The 21,097-nt window shown below is 46.2% G+C and overlaps 1 protein-coding gene across 2 annotated transcripts in view; it reads right to left on the bottom strand.

Moving 5' to 3' along the window:
* Nucleotides 1-13,994, bottom strand: part of LOC131085796 (ly6/PLAUR domain-containing protein 6-like) — a 31,097-nt gene extending 17,103 nt beyond the window's left edge. Inside the window, exon 1 of one of the 2 annotated variants that reach the window (XM_058028276.1) lies at nt 13,831-13,994. The gene's annotated coding sequence lies outside the window, so the exon portion shown is untranslated. Of the gene's footprint in view, nt 1-10,212; nt 10,296-13,830 lie in introns of those variants that run through there. The other variant, XM_058028277.1, reaches the window with a different exon arrangement.
* Nucleotides 13,995-21,097: the final 7,103 nt, after the last annotated feature.

Here is a 21,097-nt window from a genome sequence, read left to right as displayed (position 1 = left end):
TCCCCTTGGCATGACCAAGTCCACTTTCCCAAGGTGTTTTTGGAACAACACCAGGAATTCAGGAGTCTGCCAGCTCAGAGATGTTATCCTATATGAAGAATCCCTCAAAATCGTGCTCCAACTCATCTGCCTCAAACACTCACCTCCAGAACACGCTAAAAGCACAAAAGCTTCCCAAAATGTGCCCCCCTGATTTCAGCATGGCTTCATTTTCCCTCATGAATCACCTGGAATTCCACAGGCCACTTTCCCTGTGTCACCACTGACGTGTTCCCCGTGATTTATTGGTTTCCATCAGATCTGATCTCTGCTCTCATCCTGCCCCAAATTCTGTAGGAATTCATGTCTGACCAGGGAAATGTTGAAAATACCCACATTTTTCAGCTGCTGATTTCTCACAAATTGACCTTTTCTGCCAATTATTTCCATTCTGAGAGTAACAAATTCCACTGGAAATAATGACCCTCCAAGGGCACCTCTTCCTGTTTTTCCTTGAGACAAAAGAGGCTTCCGAGAAAGTCATTCCACAAGACTTCAATGTTTTACCTCAATAAACACAAAGGAATATTTAAGACAAAATAAACCCATTTAAATTTAAAATATTTGAACTAAAGCTTTGTATGGTTTTGTTTCCCAACTCAAACAATATGCTGAAATAATTATATTTTATTATATTTATTTTCTAGCCCTGTAATCATTGAGAAACCACCTCCAGAAGGGTGAAGAAATCTTGGGAATACCAAAGGATTGCCCCTGGATCAACACAGACTACGCAAGACAGAGCAGAGAGCACAACCTGGCCAGTCCACAACATTACAGAAAAGAAAAAAAACTTAAATTAAAACAGCCTAGATTAAAGCATGATAAAAATTTGCTCCCTAAAGCCAACAGACTGACTAGAAAATGGGCTGAAAATTCAAAAATCCACTGGTTCAGAGGATACATGGAAACAGGTGTGATAAAAGGAATTCCAAATTAGTTTTTGTGCCACTCTTTTAATTAGTTTTTGTTATACGTCACTGAGGCCTCATGGAAAAAATCAATCAGATCAGGATTCCTTTAGGGAATGATGGCCTTTCCAATGATATTCTAGATAAAAATATAGATAACTTGCTAATACAATGACCAGGCTCACCAGCAGACAGAGGTTTTGGCACTGAAACACTGCTTTAACTTCCATGATGTCTAATTATGTAAATATCTCAAACTAATAACTGAAAAAAGATATTTAGAAAAAGAAATATTATTCTTTCTGTGAGCACTTCCAGCCAACTCCGGTCACAGTTGGAAATGAAGGCCTGCAGTTGGCAGTGCCAGTGTGTCAGGGCTGGTTGCAGTGATTATATATGAAAATATTATAATTTATTGTTACATCGAATTGCATATTATTATGATTATCCTGTACTTTAATATCATGATTCATATTATAATATAAAATCAAGGAATCATGGAATGTTTGGGTTGGAAGGGACTTAAAATTCATCCCAATTCACCCCCGCCATGGCAGGGACACCTTCCACTGTCCCAGGGGGCTCCAAACCCCATCCAGCCTGGTCTTGGGCACTGCCAGGGATCCAGGGGCAGCCACAACTTTTGGCTTTAAACTGAGAGAGAGGAGAATTGGACGAGACATTGGGAAAAATCCTCCCCTGTGAGGGTGGTGAGGCCCTGGCCGGGGCTGCCCAGGCCCAGGACAATAAACTGCAAGATGCAAATGGAGGAGAAGTCAGGAAGTCAGGAAGATTTGCTAATATATTCCAAAATAAATGACTCCAAAACCAGGTGGAAACCAGAAATTCTCAGGAGTAGACACTTCAGCTGCTCTGTTTTTCTTGGAATTAGCAGGAAATCCCCCTGGCCTCAAACCCCAGCGGGACACTGAGGCCTTGAGCGGTGGTGACACCTTGTGCAGGCTGCCCTGGAGCAGAGGCTGGACAGAGCCCCAGAATAAAGCAGGGATTCATTCACAGCATCTCCTCCATGGATCCACCTTGGGCAGCACCAGAGCCCAGCCAGGGCTGCACCCAAGATGAACCAAAATGGCCCCAAAATGCACGAGCGCTGCCGGGGTCTGTCCCTGGGATCAGTTCTGCTCCATTTGCCCCTTGCAGTTCATTGTCCCATTCCAGCTTTAGCCCAGGCAGTCCCACCCTGCTTGTTTTTCTCTCTCCAGCCCACGGGGTTTGTGCTCCTGGGCTGAGATTTGGTCATTTGTCCTTGGTGCCCAGCTGGAGCAGGAATTGTTTTGTCTCCCTGCTCTGTGCACAGAGTTCAGCAACGCTGAATGCGAAGCTCAGAGCTGCACACTAAAGCATCACAGAGTCTGAAAAATTAAATAAAAGCCAAAACCTGAGGCATCAGGGACAGGAGAATCCTCCTGCAAAGCCTGAGTGGGAGCAGGACCCAGACTCTACAGAAATCTTGAAATCCACCCAAAATCTTGGCCCCTCCTACCCCCGGTGCAGCTCTACACATAAACTCATAGCTGAGGCCACAGCTCTGAGCACCACAACTCCTAAATTAATTAATTTGGCCTCCCAAGCACTGGAGCCCAAGCAGAGCAGTTCCAACTCCTCCTTTGCCATCCAGGTCCTTCATCTTCTCCATAAAAACCCTCAGAAATCAAAAAAGTGATTAAAAAATTACCTTTGTGTCGAGGACAGGGAACCAAAGGACTCCAGAGCAGCAGGATAAGGTAAGCAGGACCAAACCAGGGACCAGGAGCTCCCTGAGCTCCTTTAAAGTCACCCAGCAGTGGGAGGAGCACCAGGAATTAATTAGGGATTAATTGATTAATTAGGGAACAATTTCCCACCTCTGCTCAGGTGTGTGCTCTTCGTTTACCAGAATCACCTGGCCAAAAGCATTGCTCCAGGTCAAAGTGTCAGAGAAATAAATTTAAAAAAAAAAAAATAACAAAGAGAAGTTTGAACAGTTTGGTTTTGTTTATATAATCCAGGCCTTCTCCTCTATGCAACAGAATTAACAGGTAAAGAGGAAAAGTCTCATCCCTCCACAGGGAATTTGTTTCTTCCACATCTTAAAATTTCACCCAGCCTGGCCATGAAAATTGTTTGCCTGAGAATAGGAAATAATCAATGTTTTAATTATTTGCTTTGATTTTTCAATAAATAATAATTATAAAGTACCTAAAGGAAAATAATAAAAATAAAGTAAAATTCCTAAGCCAGGTTGGACAGGGCTTGGAGCAACCTGGGATAGTGGAAGGTGCCTGTGGCAGGGGGTGGAATGGGATGAGCTTTAAGATCCCTTCCTAAATTTATGGAAGGCAGCCAAAAATATGAAAATAAATATGAAAATATCCATTAATTCACCCCTCGTGGCTCCAATTCCCTGATAAATGTGGAGGTGGAGGCAGCACTCTGGGAGATCAGGTGGATTTTCAGCCCCAACAGCCACAGAGGGAACAGAGCAAAACCCAGAACTCCCCCCCTGTTTTTTCTCATCTGCTGGAATCCTGATCACAGCTCAGAAAAATTCATTTTTCACCTCGAAGGGGAAGAGAAGAAATAAAAAATGTGCTGTACAACCTTCTCCTGTTATGACAGCCTTGCAGATACTTCACATTTTTCATTTATTATCAGGGGCTGCTTTGTGGAGCTCTGTGCCAGAGATATGAGGTCATGGAGCTGGAGCTCTGACTCCCTGCCAGATCGAGCTGTGATACTAAAAGAAGCCAAAATGAGCTTCCTGTGCAAAACTGGGAACAAAAGAGCATTTTTCCTGAGGGTTCATAGGAACCTCGATGTCCAGCTCCAGGCACAGCTCCCATCTTACCACCCCATCAGCTCCCACCTTACCACCCCATCAGCTCCGGAGCAGAAACCCAGTGTGGGCTCTTCTGGGATGTGTTTCAATCAGGGCACAGACCCAGAGAGGTTCTGGCAGGAGCTCCCAGCCCAGCCATTCCCAAGGAGCTGCTCGATTCCCACACCTGGAGCACATGGAATGGGGTGGGAGATGCAGCGTGGAGACACAGTGGGATGGTTTGGGTGGGAAGGGACCTGGGGATCATCCAGTTCCAACCTTGACACCTTCCACCACCCCAGGCTGCTGCTCTGGGTACTGCCAGGGATCCAGGGGCAGCCCCAGCTGCTCTGGCAATCCCAGCCCAGCCAGCAATTCCCAGTTCCCAGTGTCCCATCCATCCCTGCCCTCTGGCACTGGGAGCCATTCCCTGGCTCCTGTCCCTCCATCCCTTGTCCCCAGTCCAAATGCAGCTCTCCTGGAGCCCCTTCAGGCCCTGGAATGTGCTGGAAGCTCTGCCTGGAGCCTTCCCTTCTCCAGGGGAACATTCCCAGTTCTCCCAGCCTGGCTCCAGAGGGGTCCAGCCTTGGAGCTTCTCCAGGGCCTCCTCTGGATCTGTTCCAGAACCTTCTGATGTTGGATCCAGAGCTGGAGGCAGCTCTGCAGGTGAGGTCTCACCTGAGGGATAATCCAAATTCTCACCCCAGGATTTGCCACAGAAGGTCCCACCCATGAAGGTCTGGACTCAGGAAATTTCTCTCTCACCACCAGCAGCCAAAGACCTGGTGATGTTTTCTTTAAGCAACCTCAGTGCTCAATTTTACACATCAGAGACCCAAAACCAGCTCAGGAAGTGCTGTATTATCCGGCCAGGTGAGTTGCAGGAATTTTGGATTTGAAAATAATAAGTAGATATTAAATTCTTACCCAAAACACTTCAAAATAACATGCGAAATCCAACAAACACAGCTCAGACAGACCCAAGGGTGCTGGCCCAGCCCTGCCAGATCCTGCTGACAGCTGCTGGAAGCACAGGGAATCTTTTCAGGACAGATCACCTTGAAAATAATCCTCCCTCCAGAGAGCTTCTGATACCCAACAGCACAAACCGTGCTCAGAGAAACAGGGGAAGGGCTGTGAGGAAAAATTTCCTTGGAAAAGCAATGAAAATATGAGTTATGGAATGGTTTGGATTGGAGAGAATTCTCTAATTCCAGCCATCCTCCATGGATGTTGATCAGAAGGAAAAACTGAGGATAAACACTGGCACCAATGAACACAATTATCAGGAATTTTAAACAAAAAATCTAAACTGGATTTAAACTAAACTCAGTTTGGAATTGCTCTCATTTCCTGAAGATGCAGGATGCAAAGCAGCAGGCAGCTGTGGGATCAGCCTTGGGAATGAGGCATTCACCCTCAAATCCATCAAACTGTCCTCGGGACCACAAACACCAGTAGGAAATCAGATTCCATCACCTGAGAGTTTAGGAAACGCCAGTCTTCCCTGCCTCCAAGGAAAGCCACATTTTACTGCAAGTTACCACATTTTTAGAAAGAAATTACAGATGAAATGTGTGCTAAAGCCATCGCCACAACTTGCCCTGCTGGGTAATAAAAGCTCAGTTCCTCTCCTTGACTCTGAGCCAAGAATCCATGGGGAAGATGCTCCACTATCCACGAAACTCTGTGGAAATCCCACATTTTAAATAAAGATGTACCAACATATTTGTCCCAAGACATTTTTCCATTCACACAAAAACGTGGCTGCAAGACTTAAAATCCCCTTCCCACAGAGTTTTCAGGTGTTTCATGTTCCCATAAAACATCCTGTGGACTAATACAAAGATAAATATCCTTGGATTGAGACTGGAATTGGAATTATCCCAGAAACAAGTGTGGTTATAATGTTGCTTCTACTTTTGGGACCTCAATATTATTTTCATGTGGCATCACCCACTTCCCTTCATGGTTTTGGCAGCCAAACCAGGAAAATCCCTTCCCAAAATCCCCTCCCAGCCAAGGAATCCAAATGAAAATTGGAAAAAGAAGTGACAGACGCCCAGAGCTCCACACCTTGCACGGGGACAATTTGGTGCAGGGTCCAAAGCACCCAACCTGTCCTAATCACCTTGAGCTCATTAATTTACAAAGCTTTGGCCCAACTCTCGGGGCTGGCAGATGATCAAGCTCTTAGTGGATGTGGTTCAAACTAATCCACTAAAAGGCATTTAATTCCAGCGAGGAAATCAGGACTTTTCAATTATTAGAAGTGCTAAAAAAGTTTTACTGCCTGCAGACTTTCAAGGTGAGGGGAGAAACAGGGCCCAGCTCCATCCATGGGGAGTTCCCACCACCAAATCCCACCCCATGGTTCCCCCAGTGCCCTTTCACTGCAGACAGGGAAAAAAACCAACTGGGTCCAGCCTGTGGTGTTGCTTATTTTCCCCTTTTTCATCCTTCAGATCCCATTTTCAGTAGGGTTCCCTAGGGAAAAGAGGATTTTGTCAAGTTACAACTTCTCACTTGGATCCATGAGGGCATTTGGCCAGGCTGGAAAGGAAGGGAAGGTTGGGAAGTCAATGAACATTCCATGATGGGAACATCCTCCAGCTACCTCAGCCAAGGAAACCCTGCACTCCCATCAGTACTTCACCAGACACAAAAAAACCCCAAATCCCAAAATCCAACAGAGAAAGGAAGAGAGAAAACTCTTAAGCGTCTCAAAAGATGGAATTACAAGCCAGGATAAGACCCAAAGTCATAAAAATCAACTTCCTCAGACTTTGTGGTGTTCTTGGAGCCAGGAATGTCGCTGGGAATTTGCTGTTAAACTGGGTCATGCTCAAGATTTTTGTTTTGCCAGTCCCAAAAATCCAAGGCCTTGTCTGAACATCAAACCAAACAACAGCAAATGTCATTTCCAGATAAAATATTTTAGTGGATATAAAACTCAAAGCAGATAAATATTCATTCATTAAAAACACTCTTGGTTGCCTCAATTAAAATTTGCTGCATAGAGCAATTCCACAAAAAAACACTCCCAAGGATAAAAAACACTGAAAAACCACTTCTTTCCCTTTTCCCACTTGAATATTAGATCTAAACCCAAGGTAAAAGCTCTTTAAAAAATCTGTTATCTGAAAAAAATAAGAAGATGATGATATTAATTTTTAAAACATCATGAAATGCCCCAAAGATGCTTTGTACCCTATTAAATGTTTAAGCAGAGCATGGCTTGGTAGATACAAGCTGAAAACATCTTAATAGCAGTGAAACTTTTGGGGTTTTTTCCATCCTTAGAATGCAGCTGAAAAAACAGCTTTAAAGCCTTCTCCGTCCTTGAAGGCCAACTGACCAATATGGAGATGTCTGTATTTGTGTACAGGCTTTACAGAGTTATAGAAAACAGATATTTTAGATGGATAAAATAGATATTTTAGGTAGATAAAACATATATTTTAGATGTAATTTTTGTATATTTATGGATGGACACACATTCATCACCCAGCAGAGACAGGAGGTAAAATGAGGACGACAAGGCCGCTTAACCTTTCCTTGGGATGTGACGGACCCGCAACATTTTCACTCCCCACAAACCTCCCTTCATCCCTACCTCCATGGACACCCCAAAAACCTCTTACCCACCAAGCAACCTCCTTGGAAAACACCTCCACAAAATCCCAGCGGGCATCCCAAGGGCCCAGATTTGGGATTTACAGATGGTTCCCAACGCCGGATCCCAACCCCGCGCTCACCCTCTCCTCCCGCGCCAGCGCCGCCCTCGCCGCCCCTTGGATCTCCCTGGAGAGGGCTGGAAGCTCCTTAAGAGCATGAAGACATCTCAAGAGATTTGAACTCCTAATATCTGCAGACTGGCATCTGCTTCCCCGGCAGTTTAGCCCCAAATGTACGTCTGGGAAGAAGGAGAGCCCGAAAAGCAGGCGGGATTTCTGTGAAATCCAGCCCTGCACTGGTTTGCCTTTAGAATCTTGTTACAGGAGCACAAGGATCCCAGGAAAACAAACGCCCTGTGGTGAAATGTTGAAGGCTGGGAAAGGTTGGTTGTGCACAAAAACAAAGAGCTTGGTAGGTATAGAGAAAATAAAACGTGCAAAAATAAATTCAACCCCGTTAAATATTTAAATATACATAATAACACAAAAAAATGGCCAAATTTGTATAAAAACAGAGTAATACAAAAAAAAAATTTAAAACCTAGAAGTTAAAATGGTCTTTTTACTTCATATATTTAGATTTACCACCAGCCTTATGTGGGGACACTCAAACAAATTTCATTTCTACAAACACACAAATCAAGTCTAAATAAACTGCACGTGCAGAGCCCCCATTAAATCAATATTTGGGCTGTGGAATTAAAGCGCTGCCGTTTGGGATTCTGGCCAGGAGAGCCCACGAGACCCCATGACTTGAGCAGCAGATGCACACAGAGCGAGGTCTGGAGATGCTGACATCTCATCAAGGGCTCCCATTCTTCTGGGGACAAGAGCCATTGTTCCCTGTGCCACCAGGGCTCTTTGGGAACACTGCTGAAGCACATCTGCCCAGATTTATTTCATTAATAAATTTTAATAAGTATTTCTTCAAGGTTTTTTTTTAAAGTGTTTTATTCAATTCCTCAAAAATAACGTCTGAAGAGCAACCTGGCGGAATTTGCTTTGTTTATTCAAAAATTGTGTTTGTGGTTGTGAAACAACAAATAAATTAAAATCCGCAGGACCTGGCAAAGAGAAATCCAGGGGTTTAATGGAAAATATTTTGGTTTGCTTGTCCTTCTCCTTCCTACCAACCTCATTTTCAGGTGACTTTGTGGCATGCATTTATGGCATTACTCCACCTTCTCCTCCAGACACACAATATTTACATTAAAAATCCATCCTACAGGTGATTAATCACCAAAAATGAGCTTGCCAAGCCCTTCCCTCCACCAGCCAGAGCCAAAAATCCCTGATTTCCATAGCAGGAGTGTGAATTTTGTGGCACAGGAGGACAGTGAGCTGAAATCACCCCAGCTGCACTCCAGGAGCAGAGCTGGCAAACACTGCACTCACCCTGAGAGGCGATTCCAGCTGGGAATCTCTGCCTGGACCAAGGAATAATAACAATGAAAGGGAACAGGGGCTGAGTTTAAAATTTCCAACTATTTCAGAGGAAAACGCAATCAGTAAGTTAATTAATTAATTAGTTAATAAGGACTAACAGCAGCAGTTCACGAAATTTCCAGAGAAAATAAATTTTTGAGGACTTTTAAAAAATAGCCCCAGGGCATTTAAACCCCACAATTAATAAGCTCATAATGAGGCAAGATTAGGAGTGTGCAGCCTTCAGCATTTCTGGATATAAACCACCAGGAAAACACTCTCCTTCCATGACCTCCCCTTTTCCAGAGTCCTTTTATTCCCTGCATTGCAAACCAATCCTGAATCCCAATAATTTCCTCCGTTAATTTAAATTTTTTTTTTTTCTTTTAGCACTTAACTCCCTCCTCAGGACAAACCCCAGGGATTCTGCAACCTGCCTGATGCTGAAATGTTTCCATTTTTCCAGGCAAATCCCTGCAGTATCCACAGGGATCATCCCACAGCGAGCCAGGCACCTGCCTGAGAGCCGGAATTTGTCTGCACGGCAGCTCAGGAGATGAAAGCAGAGCCACACAAAAGCTCAGGGCTGGCCGATAGGAAATAATTGCAGGCAGAATTCCATGAGAGGAATTTATGTTATTCTATTCAAGGCACTTGTAGAGGAGGAGAATGCAAAAAAAGACCAAAAAAAAAACCCTACCCTAAATTTGATAAAATACAGGAGTAATTGGCATTAAACCAATAAAAGACATAAAAGGAAAACGTGATAAAATTTTAATTATAAGTGAGGTAATTCCTCTCATCTTTTCCTATCATATTTAGCAGTTCATGTAGAATATTTAGCAGTTTATAGAGAATACTTAACAGTTTATATAGAGTATTTAGCAGCTTATATGGAATATGTAGCTATTTCTAGAGAGTACTTAGCTATTTATATGGCATATTTAGGTGTTTTATAGAATATCTAGCAACTTATATAGAATATTTAGCAATTTATATAGAATATTTAGCTATTTCTATAGAATATTTAGCAGATTATATAGAACATTTAGCAATTTATATAGAATATTTAGCAATTTATATAGAACATTTAGCAATTTATAAAGAGTATTTGGCTATTTATATGGCATACTTAGCAGATCATATAGATAGAATATTTAGCAATTTATATGGAATATTTAGCATTTTATATAGAATATTTAGCAATTTATATAGAATATTTAGCTATTTCTATAGCATATTTAGCAGATTATATGGAATATTTAGCAACTCATAGAGAATATTTAGCAATTTATGTAAGATTAGGAAGCCGCTGGAAAAATTACTCAGGAATAATACCCACCGATGGAGCAGCAAGAGGGATATTTTATGTCATCATCCCAAATCCATCCCAACTTTGAGGCTTTCCCGAGTTTTCCAGCGAAGCCAAGCCCGGGGAGGAGGCGCAGCTCCTGCTGAGAGCATCTGCAGCATCCCCTGGGAGAGAGCCCCACTCTTAACTCCCTGCCCTGGCACTGCTGGCACCCCATAAATGGGAATATTGTGGATTCACAGGGAATCTCTGGAGCAGGGGCTGAGCTGGGATCACGTAGGCACCACTGGGCAATGAACAAACAGCCATTTATACTGGATTTGTCCCCGTTTTAACACGTGCCAAGGGATAAACCGTGGGTTTATTGGGCGTACAGATGTCCAAAATAGATTTTTATGGGGTTGACAATACTTTATTGTTGGTGGGGAAGGAGTCCTGCCTCCAGACACACATTTCTGTTGTGAAGCCCATCAAGTTTCCACAGCAGATTTATAAAAACTCAACCAGGGCCAACAGAGTGGACAGGGAAGAGCCCAAATAGCAGCCCTGATGGAAAATTATGATTATTTCTTGGAACATATGGCCACGGAGGGATAAGGGCTCTGCTCCTCTCTGAGTAGGTCACACCACGCCACAAAAAACACAGAAAACTCACCAGGGGCAAAATGGGTCTAGGACAGGAAAAAAAATAATGAGGAATTATTCACTTTGTAGGAAAAAAAAATGGATTTCCAGCAAGTCTTGTCATTCAAGCTACCAAAAAAAAAATCATGGAATTCAAAATAGTCTTTTCAAAAGTGATGGTACAATCATGGGGTTTATTTGTGCTTTTGCTCTTGTTCTCCCATTACACCACAAGGAGGGATTGTATGAGGTAAAAATCTCTCCAGAGTGGCAAAGAGCCACCAGAAATCCTACCTTGCCACCTGCCTTTAGTGTTCCCAGCAAGCCAGGATCTCATTCCAGAGGCAGATCCCAATCAGCAAGGCCGACGCAGCACCTCTCACCCAGGGCCCGCCCCAGGGCTGAAATAACAGTTTGTTTTCGAGCTAAATGAGTTCATTTCCATTAAATAGGTCTCCCTGAGTGAGTTTTGTGGAGCCAGAGCATCAGCAGCTCCAGCAGACACTTCCACTCTCCCCAGGGCTCTCCAGGGCCCAGCTCGGCCCTTGGATCCCTTGACCCCAAGGATTTGCTGTGCCCATCCCATCACATCAATCTGACAGACAGGAGGAGCAAAACAGGGCAGGAGAAGGAGGAAGGTCAGAACTTCCTGCCCCCAGGTCCTAAAAATCATCTTGAGGGACATCCAGCATTTATTTTTAGTGCTCCTTAAACCCCTTTATTCATCCAGGCCGTGAGAAACTGGATTAATCGACAAATCGTGGGATGCAACTTGGGTTTCCATTGGAAAACCTCAGCCCTGCTGATGAGCAGAGCTGAAAGCAAATAATTTATTCAGTTTCCAGGCTCTGTTGTAACTTATCCTTCAGTTTTACACCAGAGAGTGGCAGGAAATCAGCCCGGAGATCAGACACGCGAGCGCCCAATAATGGAGGCAGCGGATCGCTGACGCATAAATAAAGTTTTAGATTTACAGGGAACAAGCCTCCCACTGTAACGTGGCCAGGAGGGCTCTTCAGATGTTTTTATGTCAGCACTGGCCTAAAAAATAAATCCAGTGGGAATGGGAAGGGTTGGATTCCCTCCCTGCTGGCACCTCCTGGGGCCGGAGGGAGGCAGCGGGGTTAGGCCCGAGGGCAAGGCTGGTTAAACCCCGTCCCTGGTGTTTGCATAACTAATGAGAGGATGTTGGGAATCATTTTATCCCAGCTGTCCTAATGAGCTAAATCATTTTGGGATGGTCTGCCTCACCCAGGATTTGTTTTCAGTTCGTTCCGCCGCCAAGACAACACGGATCTGGTGGAGAAACCTCATCCCCAACCCTGATCCCTCTCAGAGCTGGACCCTGCAAGCTCAGCACTGACCACAACCTGGAAAAACATCAAAATTTGTATTTTCCTGTGCTGCTTCCAGACCTGGAATGGCACCCCTGGGTTTCCACAGCAGGAAAATAACGCACGGCTCAGGGATCCACGGGATTCCACGAGCTTGGAGCCAGCCTGACCCCCTGACACCACCAGCGCCAGCTCTGAGCCAGCCACGTCCTCCCATCTCACTGAAAAACAGCTTTTCCACAGCAATAAAAGCAGGGAAAAATCCTGCACAGGTTGTTCTGAAGGTGTGCTAATAGTCACACCGGGGATTTCCACCCACTTCCCACTGGGATCTCTGTGGTTTACAACAATTCCCACTGAACGAACTCTCTGAAGCAACAGAATAATTATTTTTTATATAGAAAATGCATTTATTGTGCCACTTCTGCCCACTGGAAGTTCCCAATCCATCAGCCCAGCAGCTGGTGTGGCCTGAAAATGAACCTTGAAGTGATTTTAAAAAATGAACCGCAGCCTGGGCTCCTGACACTGGGAAAATCAGCCAAAATGATGGATATTCCCGCAGGGACTCCCACAGTTTGGGCAGGTTTTCATACCTGCCCCTGTCCATTGCCAAGTAAAAATTCCCAACATTCAGCAGAAATTATGTGGATATAGAAAAGAATTATCCAGCTCATTGTATTGGCAGGTAATATTTAGGAATGGAATGCAATAATTATTAAGACATAGGTAATAGTCCCTCCACTGAAGCAGGAAAGAGCACATACGCTGGCTACAACTGGAAACACAATTATTTATCTATGAAATTCATTTAATTTTTAATTTAATTTAATCCAAACCTCGGCTGGGTGGGGCTTGGAGCAACCAGTGGAACATGTCCCTGCCCACATCAGGGTTTGGAATAGGATGAGCTTTAAGATCCTATCCAACCCAAAATATTCCATTAGCTTTTCAAGAGCAGCATTTTTAATTAACAGCGAAGAAGAGCAGGAAGCTCTTTAGCAGCAGCAGCAGCAGCACCGTGACTCTCTTTTACTCCCAACAAATAGAATTATTCCCTTTGCTTTCATTCGGAAAACAACCTGTCAAGAGCCCCATTTCCATAGAGAGGCTCTCAGAAAAAAAAATTAAAAATAATTAAAAATTAAAAATAGTGATAACCACAGTCCCAGCCTCCTGCCAAACCCAAGCGGGGCAGGACCAGCCCGGGAGCGCCTCCATCACCCGGAGAACCCGTCCTGTGGCTGAGACCCCAAAAACCGGGAATCTGGGGGGAGAACGGGGGGTTTGGAATGGAAATGAGGGTTCCAAACACGGGGGGGGCTCATGGAAAACCCCTCTGGATCCCCCCGAGGCTCATCCCGGGGTTTATCCCAAGGGATGAGCCCGTTCTGCTCCGGGAGGGGAGCGAGGGGTCCCCAAACGCCGCTGGAATCGCCGAGCCGGGGCTGAGCCAAGGGAAAATGGGAATTTTTCCCTGGAAGTCCACACAGGCACGGGTTTGTTTTGCTAAGCACGTGTCAACCCGAGCGACTTCCCGGCTAAAAAAAATTAATAATAATAATCGCTTTTTCCGCTGTAACAATGGGGAAAACAATAGAGAAAAGAATAGGGAAAACAAGAGAGAAAATAATAGGGAAAGGGGGTAGAAAGAAGAGGTTTGGGGGGTTGAACAGAGACAGGGATGTACCTTTGCCGCACGGATTTTCCAGGCGCTGGCTCAGGGATTTTCCATCGCTCCCTCGGCGGCCGGGGCAGCCCGGGAGCCGGGAATGCTGGAGCAGGGAATGAGGGATCCGGGAATGCTGGAGCTGGGAATGCTGGAGCAGGGAATGAGGGATCCGGGAATGCTGGATCCGGGAGTGCTGGAGCTGGGAATGAGGGATCCGGGAATGAGGGATATGGGAATGCTGGAGCTGGGAATGAGGGGTCCGGGAGTGCCGGAGTCGGGAATGATGGAGCCGGGAATGCTGGAGCTGGGAATGAGGGATACGGGAATGCTGGAACTGGGAATGCTGGAGCTGGGAATGCGGGATTCGGGAATGCGGGATCCGGGAATGCTGGAGCCGGGAATACTTGATCCAGGGAAGCAGGATCCGGGAATACTTGATCCAGGGATGCGGGATCCGGGAATGCCGGCCCCAGGGATGCGGGATCCGGGAGTGCCGGCCCCAGGGATGCGGGAGCAGGCTGCGCTCGCCTCCCTGCCGGGAATGCCGGCTCATGGAGCGGCAGCGCCCGCTCCGCTCTGGCGGCGAGGCGAGATTGGGATCTCCGGCGGGCAGGGAATTGTCCTGAGCTCCGGCTTTCCTTGGCGCTTCATTAAAAGCGAGATTTTATTCCGGGCTGGCGTGGACGGATGAAACCATCAGCGGGTTATCCCGCTCGGCTTTGCTCCAGGAGGGAAGGGAAAAACCCCTATGGACGGCAGAGGATGAGTTCAAAAGCACGGGGAGTTAGGAGCTGAGAATCCTGCGAGCCGGGAGCGAGCACCATCCCGGAGTGAAGCAACAGCATTCCAGCCTGTGGAATGTTAAAAAAACCTTATTCCCATATTTTTTAATCTTTTTTCCCGGTTCTGCGGGGCTGCTTTGCTGCTGCCGAGGGTGCCGCGGTCCGGCCGGGAGCGCCTCCCTCGGGCTGAGCCAGCGGCCGATCCAGCCCAGCGCTCCCAGAGCCTCACCCAAGCCACAGCGCGGCCGCCAGCCCGCGGGGATTCATCTGCTGCCAGCCAGGCTCGCTATCGCTGCTGCTCGCAGGTTTTTAATGAGGTTTATCGCGGCGGAGCCACGTCCGTGTCCCGGCAGGCCGAGCTAAAAACCCCCCACACGGATTTTCCAGAGCGTGACATCACATCCCAGCTCGGCTAAGTGGCTTCCAGATAACAGGCGATGCCCCCTCCCCGAGAATTCCGAGATAAAAACGTCCAAGAAGGGCAGTTTGCACACACGGGGTGAGGTTTAACAGCGCAGCTTGACTCATTTCGGGGCATTAATTAGTCATGCAGCAAGTATTCAAAACACCGAGTATTCAAACCAGAAAGTATTCAAAGCAGAAAGTAAATATTCAAACCAGCCCAAGCACCGATTCATAAAAAAGGCATTACTATGAAATCAGCCCTGCCTGCCGAGCTGCTCGGAAAGGCAGGAACGCTCTTGGGAGAAGCTGCAGCTCCTCTCTCTCACTCCCAGCACACAAATCAGGGGGCACCACCGGTCTTTCCTGCTCCCTGCTGCTCCTGCTTCCTCTTCCAGCGTTTGTGGGAAGAGCATCTCCAAAATGGAACCTCCCTCACACAGGTCTGAGACCGTTCTGACCTCCTCAGACAGGTCTGAGATGTTCCTCTCCTCTCCTCTCCTCTCCTCTCCTCTCCTCTCCTCTCCTCTCCTCTCCTCTCCTCTCCTCTCCTCTCCTCTCCTCTCCTCTCCTCTCCTCTCCTCTCCTCTCCTCTCCTCTCCTCTCCTCTCCTCTCCTCTCCTCTCCTCTCCTCTCCTCTCCTCTCCTCTCCTCTCCTCTCCTCTCCTCTCCTCTCCTCTCCTCTCCTCTCCTCTCCTCTCCTCTCCAATTTTTAATTTCTCACCACATAATCCCCAAATATCCTGAGTTCCAGGGATCCACAAGGGTCATCCAGTCCAGCCCCTGGCCCTGCACAGGATTCCCCAGAAATGTTGTCCAATCGTTCCTGGAGCTCTGGCAGCCCTGGGGCTTTGCTCATTCCATGAGGAGCAGTTCCAGTGCCCCACAACCCTCTGGAGGAAAATCCTTTTCCTAAAATTTGCTCTGTTGACATAAACATTGATCACTCCCTGAAAAAGCTGCAAAGTCTGACTCAAACCTGTGAGCCAGAAAATTAATTAATTAATCACAATTAAGTGCTCAATTAAGCACATTAATCACTTAATTAATCATAAAATTAATGAATTAATTGCTTATTATTTACCTACACAGCATCTCACAGATGCCCGTGTTTTCCCCTTAGGGTTACTAGAGCATAAATATTAATTTTAAAAATTTCTTAGGGTTTTGCATGAAAATTGCTGTGGAACTGAGCAGTGAATCAGGGTCAAGGACAGTCCTCCTCAGGCCACCATGTCCCAAAATTCAGATAGAGGCTGGAGGATAGAAAAAAAATTACAGGAATGAAGAACAGGCAATGAATCAAGAGGTTTGGGAAAAGCTTTAAGGGAGTGAGGAACCAATCTCTGTGAGGGCAGGGAAGGATCCCTGTCCCTGCCCGGCTGCAGGAGCAGGGCTGGGGCGTTTTGGAGCAGGAACTGCTGGGGCAGGAGATTTAAACGCAGATCTGGGTGTCAGGACTGAGTCAGGGCTGGGCGTGGGGGCCAGAGCTCAGTGCTGAGCAGGCGCTGGGATGGAGAGGGCAGAGCTGGGAATTCCCTCTGGGAAGGAAGGAACAGCAGCCCCAGACACAGGGCAGTGCTTGGGCCAGGAATTCCAGAATCCACACTGGGCTGGGCTGGGAGAGACCCTAAACCCCATCCCGTTCCAGCCCTGCCACGGCAGGGACATTTCCACTGTCCCAGGTTATTCCAGCCTGGCCTTGGGCACTGCCAGGGATCCAGGGGCAGCCACAGCTTCTCACCTCCCTCACAGGGAAGAAATCCTTCCTAAAACCCAGTTTAATCTCCCCTCTCTTAGTCAGAGGAAGCATCTCCCTGGATGTTATCAGGTGGCAGCTGTGGAAGCGGCTGAGGCACAGCAAATATCCAGTGGTTCCCTACAGAGGGAGGTGGCAGCCAAGCCATCCCAAAAATAGATGGGCAGGGAAAGGAACCTCCTTTCAGAGATCAGAACAGTGGGACAGAGCCTGAGCATTGCTAGCAGAGGGTGGAGACCCTCCTGACTCAGCTCAAATCACCCATCAGACCCAAAACCCTCACCTGACGCATGGGGTTTATTAACACACCCTAATTATCTCCGTATTTATCCCCACAGATTCCATGAATAGAGCAGGACAATCTGTCTGCTGCTCTCAGTGCCTGTGAATCATCCCCACAAATCAGGCGGAACAAAACAAGGAGATTTAGTGAAAAGGAGCAGTGAGACAGAATCAGGAAGATGAAAACTTTGACAGAAATTACAAAATCCCAACCCAGAATCAGGATTAGAAGGGCTGCAAGTTTTGGGGAAGCCTTGTGGTCCTGCAGGGAGATGAGGAGGTCAGAATATCCCATTGAGAAGGTTCAGACCCAAAACCCTCACCTGATGCTCAGGATTTAATAATACACCCTAATTATCTCCATATTTATCCCCATGAATAGAAACAGAACAACCTGTCTGCTGCTCTCAAAACTTGTGAATCATCTCCACGAATCAGGCAGAACAAAACAAGGAGATTTAGTGAAAAGGAGCATTGAGACAGCATCAGGAAGATGAAAACTTTGACAGAAATTACAAAACCCCAACCCAGAACCAGGATTAGAAGGGCTGCAAGTTTTGGGGAAGCCTTGTGGTCCTGCAGGGAGATGAGGATGTCAGAATCAGAATCAGAGAAGGGGTTTAGGTGGATCGATTTATCCCACCAGGATCCACAGGAGTGAGCCCCTCCCTGCCTGGGTGTGCATGCACAGAGGGATTTCAAACCTTTGTGGGAAACCCCATTGTGAAAAGAACTCATAAAGTCACGTCAGTCACGGAATAAATTGTGAATCCTTTTAAGACTCCCGTGCACAGGGGAGGATTAAAGGAGCAATTGATGTCAGGCACTAGAAAAACAAAAAGCTGGGTGATTCTTTGGGAAAGAGATTTCTCTCTTATCCTGAGGAGCAGCCAGGCCCCACGGGCTGAGTCTGAGCCCTGATTTGGGGTGTTTGGGGTGACATTTACAGAACAGCCCAGGAAGGGCTGGAACCCTGGCTCCTGCTGGGAATTCCAGACTTTCTGTGCTGGGAATTTCAGCCTTTCTGTGCTGGCAGGCACTGACCCCCAGGAGAACACTGCACTGACCTGGGGCCGTGGAGAAGCTTCCAGAATGAAATGATGGAACTGGGATTGTGGGTGTGGGGTTTGGATAGAAGTGTGTGATAGCACAGGGTGGGAAACTCAGAGTTTAAGGGTTTAGAATAGAGTAATGTATATAGAGCAAGGTGGAGGGTTGAGGGTAGAGGCTGGTTCTTTCTTCTTCTTCTTCTTCTTCTTCTTCCTCACCTTCTTCTTCTTCACCTTCTTCACCTTCTACTTCTTCTTCTTCTTCTTCTTCTTCTTCACCTTCTTCTTCTTCTTCACCTTCTTCACCTTCTTCTTCTTCTTCTTCTTCTTCTTCTTCTTCTTCACCTTCTTCACCTTCTTCTTCTTCTTCTTCTTCACCTTCTTCTTCTTCACCTTCTCCTTCTCGTTCTTCTCCTTCTTCTCCTTCTTCCTTCTTTCTTCTTCACCTTCTTCACCTTCTTCACCTTCTTCTTCTTCTTCTTCTTCTTCTTCTTCTTCGTCTTCTTCTTCTTCTTTGTCTTCTTCGTCTTCTTCTCCTTCTCGTTCTTCTCCTTCTTGTTCTTCTTCTTCCTTCTTTCTTCTTCTCCTTCTTCACCTTCTCCTTCTTGTTCTTCTCCTTCTTGTTCTTCTCCTCCTCCACGGGTTTGGGTGGTTTTGTGTAATTGATAAAAAAGTCACCATTGCAGGACATGAGTGATTGGTTATTGGGTTGAAAGGAAAAATAATTGAGGTGTCATTTCTTAATCGGACAGTTTATCCTTAAAAGGCCTCGTAGAGAGAGAGAGACACAGCTCCATTTTTAGTGTGTCAGAGTGAAGCTCTGCAGAACTCAGGGTTTGTGAGACTGTGACAGAGATAAGAACTGATAAACACCTGAGCCCCAACAAGAAATCCCATCTCACACCTTTAATCCTGACCTTGGCAGAAAAAAGAAGCAGCAAAGATTCCACAAGTAAGTGCTGGGGTGAAACTGGGCAATCCCGCAGCATCAAAACCCAGTTATTAACAGCAATTATGAAACTCATTAATTTAAAAATATCACATGAGGGAACGAGTGCTCAGAGAGGGCAACCCCAGCTCTGCCGATGACAGACCGTGGCGTTGTCCTGGGGCTGAGGGACATCTGCTCCTCCAGGAACGCCTCTGGGGGCTGTGGCCCTGCCTGTGGGCACTCAGCAAAAACAGATTTTCATTTCACACCTCTGCAGACGCTCCCTAACTGGCCAGGAATGAACTTCCCCAGTGTCCCCCAGGATGTGCAGCTCAGCCCTTGGCTGCTGGGCCAGCCTTCAATGGTTTGCATTCATTTATTCGTTTCTGGCTCGGGGTGGTTCATGAATGCTCAGCTCATGGCTCAGCGAGATCAAAGCTGATTTTTTTTAGCACAATCAGCTGCTGGAAACGATGCCTCAGATTCCCCATAAACACTGGGGAAAGAGCTAAACTGGGACTGTAATAATTTCATTCTGTGTTCGCCAGATTTAGTCTAGTCTAGCACAAAGCTGGGCCTTATCTCTGCCTCAGATTTATCTGTGTCTCAGATCAGTAATTCTGCTGCTAAGTAGAAATTTTTATTACTATTTACAGCTCTCCACTATCAGCATCAAACGGAACATCAGACTAAATGAAATTTTGCTGCATCCCCATTTTTAAAAGCCTTCTGTCCCTTTTAATCCCATTTAAACCTCTGCTGAAGCACAGAGCACCCAGCATTTGGTGTTTCTGGAAAAACAGTTTGGTTATTTCAGGTAGTCCCTGAAGGGGGAATGATTTTCCATAAACTTTTGGATTTAGACCAAGATTTTGGAGCACAAAGCACCTTTGGGCTGGGAGAACTGGGGCTGGGTGTTGGAGCAGCCCTGAGGAGGAGGATTTGGTGGATAAGAGGATGGAGATGACCCAGCCCTATGTGCCAATGGCATCCCAGAAATCCCAGAGCTGCATCCCGAGATTTTCCAAATTATGGCCCTCCAGGCTTCCCCTAATTCCTGCAAACCTCAGGAACTGAGGTGTTTGTGCGCTGACCCCAGGGAGCATCACCAAGACCCAGCAAGAAAGAGCCCAAAACCAACATCAAAATATTAAAATTTACACCCAAGAAACGCCATCAAAATATTGAGTTCGGACACTTGGAGCTCAAAATTCCCCACCAAAACTCCACCAAAGGAAGTCCTTTGGGAGAAGGTCCCACCACAACGTGGAATGGAGGTGAATCCCAAGTTTCTGGTGCTTTACAGGGAAATTGCAAACGTGGGGTTGAGGCTCCTGCATGCCCGAACAGTCCTGGGTTCCACCTGGAATTAGTGACATAATTAACAACATTTCATAACCTTCCACAGATACTCACAGCCAGAAGGAGCGGTTTAAAGGCTGCATTTTCCAGTCCTGCAGAAGGAATAAAAATAAAAATCCGTGGTGTTGCTGGTCTCCAGCATTTCAATGATTTCCCAGTGGTAAAACTGGGAATGTGTTAATAAATCCCAGCTTTTTAGGACAAACGGGATAAACTGGGAATTCCTGTCTCCCTCATTCCACTTCCTGCTTTAAGAATCATTTGAGCAGAGGAAAAAATCTGATAATTATGAATTCGAATTCCATCCAGTTTAACACCCCAGCAAAGCACCTCAAAAATAAAAGGAATTCAGCACATCCCTTAAATTTCCACGATGATTCCCAAAACCAATTCCTCTTGGACATCCCTGTGAGAGAAACTGGGTGATAGAACAAAACTTTAAACATCTCTAGTTCAATTAAAAAAAAAAAAAAAACCCAAAAAACCCTCAAATAAACAAGGAAATGTTCCATGGAAGAGTGAGGTAAAAAAGATGGGCAGGTGAAGGAAAGTTGGAGGGGAAAAATAGGAATATTTCAAGGGCACAGGGGCAACAAAACATGGAGAAACAATTCCAGGCTTCCCAAAGAAGGTGTGGGAATGTGGAAACATTCGGGGATGGGAGCTGGAGGTTTTGAGGTGTGTGGTCTGTTTGAACAACACCCCACAATTTCTAAAC

This window comes from Melospiza georgiana, chromosome 7, assembly GCF_028018845.1.
Source record: "Melospiza georgiana isolate bMelGeo1 chromosome 7, bMelGeo1.pri, whole genome shotgun sequence".
Lineage (NCBI taxonomy): Eukaryota > Metazoa > Chordata > Aves > Passeriformes > Passerellidae > Melospiza > Melospiza georgiana.
This window is presented reverse-complemented; position numbering and strand designations above follow the sequence as displayed.